The 5908-nt window shown below is 48.6% G+C and overlaps 1 pseudogene; it reads right to left on the bottom strand.

Moving 5' to 3' along the window:
• Positions 1–3141: 3141 nt before the first annotated feature.
• LOC123732831 (piggyBac transposable element-derived protein 4-like) lies at positions 3142–5691 on the bottom strand (annotated as a pseudogene).
• Positions 5692–5908: the final 217 nt, after the last annotated feature.

The following is a 5908-nucleotide window of genomic DNA, read 5'->3' as shown; positions in this document are numbered from 1 at the left end:
AATGTTTTTTTAGGCCTGTCCAGAATGTCGCTAGTTCGGCATGACCGAGTCATCGTTTTTAGGGACAAAATAGAAATCTGCAATTTTTTGTGGAAATGGTTTTCATTATTTTTTTAGGCATGTCCAGAATGTCGATAGTTCGGCATGACCGGGGTCACTGATTTTGTGTCAAAAATGAAAGAAAATATCTGACCTTTATTAGTGAAAATGGTTCTAAAATGTTTTTTTAGGCCTGTCCAAAATGTCGCTAGTTCGGCATGATCGGAGTCATCGTTTTTGGTGACAAAAATAGAAATCTGCAATTTTTTGTGAAAATGGTTTTAAAATGTTTTTTTTAGGCCTGTCCAGAATGTCGCTAGTTCGGCATGACCGAGTCATCGTTTTTAGGGACAAAATAGAAATCTGCAATTTTTTGTGGAAATGGTTTTCATTATTTTTTTAGGCCTGTCCAGAATGTCGATAGTTCGGCATGACCGGGTCACTGATTTTGTGTCAAAAATGAAGAAAAAAATCGGAGCTTTTTTTGTGAAAATGGTTCTAAAATGTTTTTTTAGGCCTGTCCAGAATGTCGCTAGTTCGGCATGACCGGAGTCATCGTTTTTAGGGACAAAATAGAAATCTGCAATTTTTGTGGAAATGGTTTTCATTATTTTTTTAGGCATGTCCAGAATGTCGATAGTTCGGCATGACCGGGTCACTGATTTTGTGTCAAAAAATGAAAGAAAATATCTGACCTTTATTAGTGAAAATGGTTCTAAAATGTTTTTTTTAGGCCTGTCCAAAATGTCGCTAGTTCGGCATGATCGGAGTCATCGCTTTTGGTGACAAAAATAGAAATCTGCAATTTTTGTGAAAATGGTTTTAAAATGTTTTTTTTAGGCCTGTCCAGAATGTCGCTAGTTCGGCATGATCGGTTTCACTGTTTTTGTGTCACGAAAATGAAAAAAAAATCTGCAATTTTTGTGAAAATGGTTTTAAACATTTTTTTAGGCCTGTCCAGAATGTCGCTATTTCGGCATGTTCGGAGTCATTGTTTTTAGGGACAAAATTGAAATCTGCAATTTTTTGTGGAAATGGTTTTCATTATTTTTTTAGGCCTGTCCAGAATGTCGCTTAGTTCGGCCTGACCGGGGTAATTTTTTGTGTCACGAAAATGAAAAAAAAATATCTGCAATTTTTTGTGAAAATTGTTATAAAATGTTTTTTTAGGCCTGTCCAGAATGTCGATAGTTCGGCATGACCGGGGTCACTGTTTTTGTGTCAAAAAAATTAAAAAAAAATATCTGCAATTTTTTGTGAAAATGGTTATCAAATGTTTTTTAGGCCTGTCCAGAATGTCGATAGTTCGGCATGACCGGGGTCACTGTTTTTGTGTCAAAAAAATGAAAAAAAAAAAATCTGAGCTTTTTTTGTGAAAATGGTTCTAAAATATTTTTTTAGGCCTGTCCAAAATGTCGCTAGTTCGGCATGATCGGAGTCATCGCTTTTGGTGACAAAATAGAAATCTGCAATTTTTTTGTGAAAATGGTTTTAAAATGTTTTTTTTAGGCCTGTCCAGATGTCGCTAGTTCGGCATGACCGGTGTCACTGTTTTTGTGTCGTGAAAATGAAAAAAAAATCTGCAATTTTTTGTGAAAATGGTTTTACATTTTTTTTAGGCCTGTCCAGAATGTCGCTTTTCGGCATGATCGAGTCATCGCTTTTAGGGACAAAATAGTAATCTGCAATTTTTGGTGAAAATGGTTTTACATTTTTTTTGGCCTGTCCAGAATGTCGCTAGTTCGGCATGACCGAGTCATCGTTTTTAGGGACAAAATAGAAATCTGCAATTTTTTGTGGAAATGGTTTTCATTATTTTTTTAGGCCTGTCCAGAATGTCGATAGTTCGGCATGACCGGGGTCACTGATTTTGTGTCAAAAATGAAGAAAAAAATCGGAGCTTTTTTTGTGAAAATGGTTCTAAAATGTTTTTTTAGGCCTGTCCAGAATGTCGCTAGTTCGGCATGACCGAGTCATCGTTTTAGGGACAAAATAGAAATCTGCAATTTTTTGTGGAAATGGTTTTCATTATTTTTTTAGGCATGTCCAGAATGTCGATAGTTCGGCATGACCGGGGTCACTGATTTTGTGTCAAAAATGAAAGAAAATATCTGACCTTTATTAGTGAAAATGGTTCTAAAATGTTTTTTTAGGCCTGTCCAAAATGTCGCTAGTTCGGCATGATCGAGTCATCGTTTTTGGTGACAAAATAGAAATCTGCAATTTTTAGTGAAAATGGTTTTAAAATGTTTTTTTTAGGCCTGTCCAGAATGTCGCTAGTTCGGCATGACCGGTTTCACTGTTTTTGTGTCACGAAAATGAAAAAAAAAATCTGCTATTTTTTGTGAAAATGGTTTTAAACATTTTTTTAGGCCTGTCCAGAATGTCGCTATTTCGGCATGTTCGAGTCATTGTTTTTAGGGACAAAATTGAAATCTGCAATTTTTTGTGGAAATTGTTTTCATTATTTTTTTAGGCCTGTCCAGAATGTCGCTAGTTCGGCCTGACCGGGTAATTTTTTGTGTCACGAAAATGAAAAAAAATATCTGCAATTTTTTGTGAAAATTGTTATAAAATGTTTTTTAGGCCTGTCCAGAATGTCGATAGTTCGGCATGACCGGGGTCACTGTTTTTGTGTCAAAAAATGAAAAAAAATATCTGCAATTTTTTGTGAAAATGGTTATCAAATGTTTTTTAGGCCTGTCCAGAATGTCGATAGTTCGGCATGACCGGGGTCACTGTTTTTGTGTCAAAAAATGAAAAAAAAAAATCTGAGCTTTTTTGTGAAAATGGTTCTAAAATATTTTTTAGGCCTGTCCAAAATGTCGCTAGTTCGGCATGATCGGAGTCATCGTTTTGGTGACAAAATAGAAATCTGCAATTTTTTGTGAAAATGGTTATAACCCTCCCGTTGTCCTCCCATTCTGCCTACTCCCCGTGTCCCGGGCGGGTCACCCTGTCCCGTCTCGGCTAAAGGCCCAGAGGGCACAAGTGTGACAGTAGGCGTGCGAACAGCCTTTGCAGATGTATTTCTTACACCTGCAGCACGCCGTGTGTGTCTTGGCGTCCTTCTTGGGCGGGCAGAGCTGACACCTCTTCCTCTTACTGGCCACCAGCGGGCGGCGGCCGGGCCAGCGGGCGTCCGGCCGGGCGGCGCGCTTCCCGGGCCGGGCGGAGGAGCCGAGCGTCGCGGTCGGCACTCTGCAGGACTTTGACGAGCGCGGACGCGGCTTCGGTGCGGGGGAGACGCTGCCTTCTTTGTATCAAGGGCTTGACAAGCGCCTTTCCCAGCTGCTCCAGGAACACCCTCCTCTTGTTCCGCTTCCGAGGCATCCAGTCGGGCTTGATCTCTCGCCATATGACAAAGGCGTTGTAGGAGGACACGTCGAGGATGTTGTGGAAGATGACCAGGGGCCAGCGGGCGGTCATCCGTCTGCAGCTGTAGGTGCCGACCACCTTGTCTAGGTTGTCCACGCCGCCCTTGTTGCGGTTGTAGTCTAGGATGAGGGCCGGCTTCCGGTCGCGGGCGATCGCTGACGTCGGCCTCCGCGTGCAGCGTGCTCAGGAGCAGCACGTTCTTATTTCTCTTTGCCAGGTAGGACACCAGAGTGGCGGTGGGCGTGAAGGCGAACCTGGAGGACGAGACCTGTCTGCCCTTTGACTGGAGCAGCGCGGGAGGGAGCTCGGGCTTGTTCTTTCGCACCGTGCCGACCATGGTGAGGTTCCTCTCGAGGAGCCGCTGGCCGAGTTCGTAGGAGGTGAAGAAATTGTCGCAGGTGACGTTGTGACCGGCGGGCAGCCCCTGCGTGAGATCGAGGACGACGCGGGCGCCCTGGTTCTTCTCGGGGGCTCCGCCGGCCGCCTTACCGGTGTAGACTTGCATCTTCCAAGCGTAGCTGGACTTGGCGTCGCAGGCCACCCACGACTTGATTCCGTATTTGGCCGGCTTGCTGGGGATGTACTGTCGGAAAGGACAGCGCCTCGGGAGAGGGAGAGGAAGGAGATTAGAGGAGGCGGCGGCGGCGGCGGAGTCACTGATGCTGACGCTAACTCTCTATACTACCGCTGGCTCATCAAGCAGCGTCATGCTGACGCTGATGCTGCTGCTGCTGATGATGATGATGATGATGATGATGTTGATGTTGATGATGATGATGATGCCGCTACCCCTCTATACTACCGCTGGCTCATCATTGGGGGTGGGGTCGAACGGCGTTTATGTTACACGCCGCCGATGCTACCGCTGACGCTACCTCTCTATACTACACAGATACACAGATACACAGATACACAGATACACAGATACACAGATCAGACGGTACCTCTGAACGGGACCAGTTGTTGGTCCACCGTCAAGTCAGACCCCGGGTTGAGAGGAAGGAGATTAGCAGCGTCGTGCTGCTGATGCTACTGCCGCTGATGCTACTGCTGCTGTTGCTGACGACGCCGCTGTTGCCGGACGATGATGATGCTGTTGCCGACGATGATGCCGCTACCCCTCTATACTACCGCTGGCTCATCATCGGGGCGCACGCACGGCGTTCATGTTACACGCCGACGCTACCTCTCTATAGTACACTCACTGCAGATACGCACACGCACTCACAGCAGACGACCACAGCACACACACACACACACACACACACACACACACACACACGCACACACACGCACACACACGCACACACACGCACACACACGCAGACGGTACCTCTGAACGGGACCAGTTGTTCGTCCACCGTCAAGTCGGGCCCCGGGTTGTAGAGGGCCGGCAGCCGCTCCTCCCACAGGTCCCAGACCTCTCTTATGGCCGCCAGTCTGTCGGCGGCGAGTCTCGCGGGTCTCGACCGGCGGTCGTCGAATCGCAGCAGCCTCGAGTACTTGTGAAAGACCTTGAGCGGCATGGTGGCTCGGAACACGGTCCTGCCGCTCTCCGCGTCCCACAGGCTGGCCGCGGCCTCGCCCCGGAACCTGTAGACGCCCGCTAGGATCAGCAGCCCTAGGTAGGCGCGCAGGTCGACCGAGTCCATGGGTCGCCAGCCGTCGCCGTATTTTCTCACCCCTGCAGATTGGTCATGTCCACCACGATCCTTTCTATCGCCGGCGTGACAAACAGCCGGAAGGCGGACTCGATGTCGAGCGCGCGCGACGCCGCGTAGGCCGTAGGGCCGGGCGTCACCGCGGGGCCGGGGTGGCGGACGGCGCGGGGCGGGTCCGGGCCGCGATAGGCCTCGGAGGACCATTTGATTTTGCCGTTTTTTGACAGCAACGTCTCCCTTCGGGCCCCTTTGGGCAGAGGCCGCCGCCGCCGCCGCCGGCCGTGTCCTCTGGCTCTGGCTCTCTGTCTCGCTCTCGGGCGGCGGCCGTGTCTCCTCTCGCTCTTCCTCCTCCGAAGAACAAGAAGAAGAAGAAGAAGAACAAGAAGAAGAGGAGCGCCGACCGCAAGGCCGAAGTCGTCCGCGTCACGTTCGGGTCGTATTCCTCGCCGTCTTCGTCTTCCGAAACGTCCTCCTCTTCGGAATCGCAAAAGTCTTCTTCGTCTTCTCGGTCGACGCTGGAGGCTATCTGTTCCAGGACCTGAGCCGCGCTGAAATCGGGACCGCGGCGAGGCGCCGGCTGCTGCCTCGCTCGGCGGGCCGTACACCTCGCCATCGTCCTCATCGTCGTCCTCGTCGTGTTCGGTCGTGTTTGTCTTTTTCTTTTTCTTTTCTTCTTCTTCTTCTTCTTCTTCTTCTTCTTCTTCTTCTTCTTCTTCCTGACAATATTAGTAGCCTCTCTACGGCCGGCCGACTGCACGCTGACGCGCCGCGCCCGGCCCGGGGGTCTCTCTGACCCGGGCCTGGACAACTGCAGAGGGGTGATTACGACT

This window comes from Salmo salar, unplaced genomic scaffold (genome assembly GCF_905237065.1).
Source record: "Salmo salar unplaced genomic scaffold, Ssal_v3.1, whole genome shotgun sequence".
NCBI lineage: Eukaryota > Metazoa > Chordata > Actinopteri > Salmoniformes > Salmonidae > Salmo > Salmo salar.
This window is presented reverse-complemented; position numbering and strand designations above follow the sequence as displayed.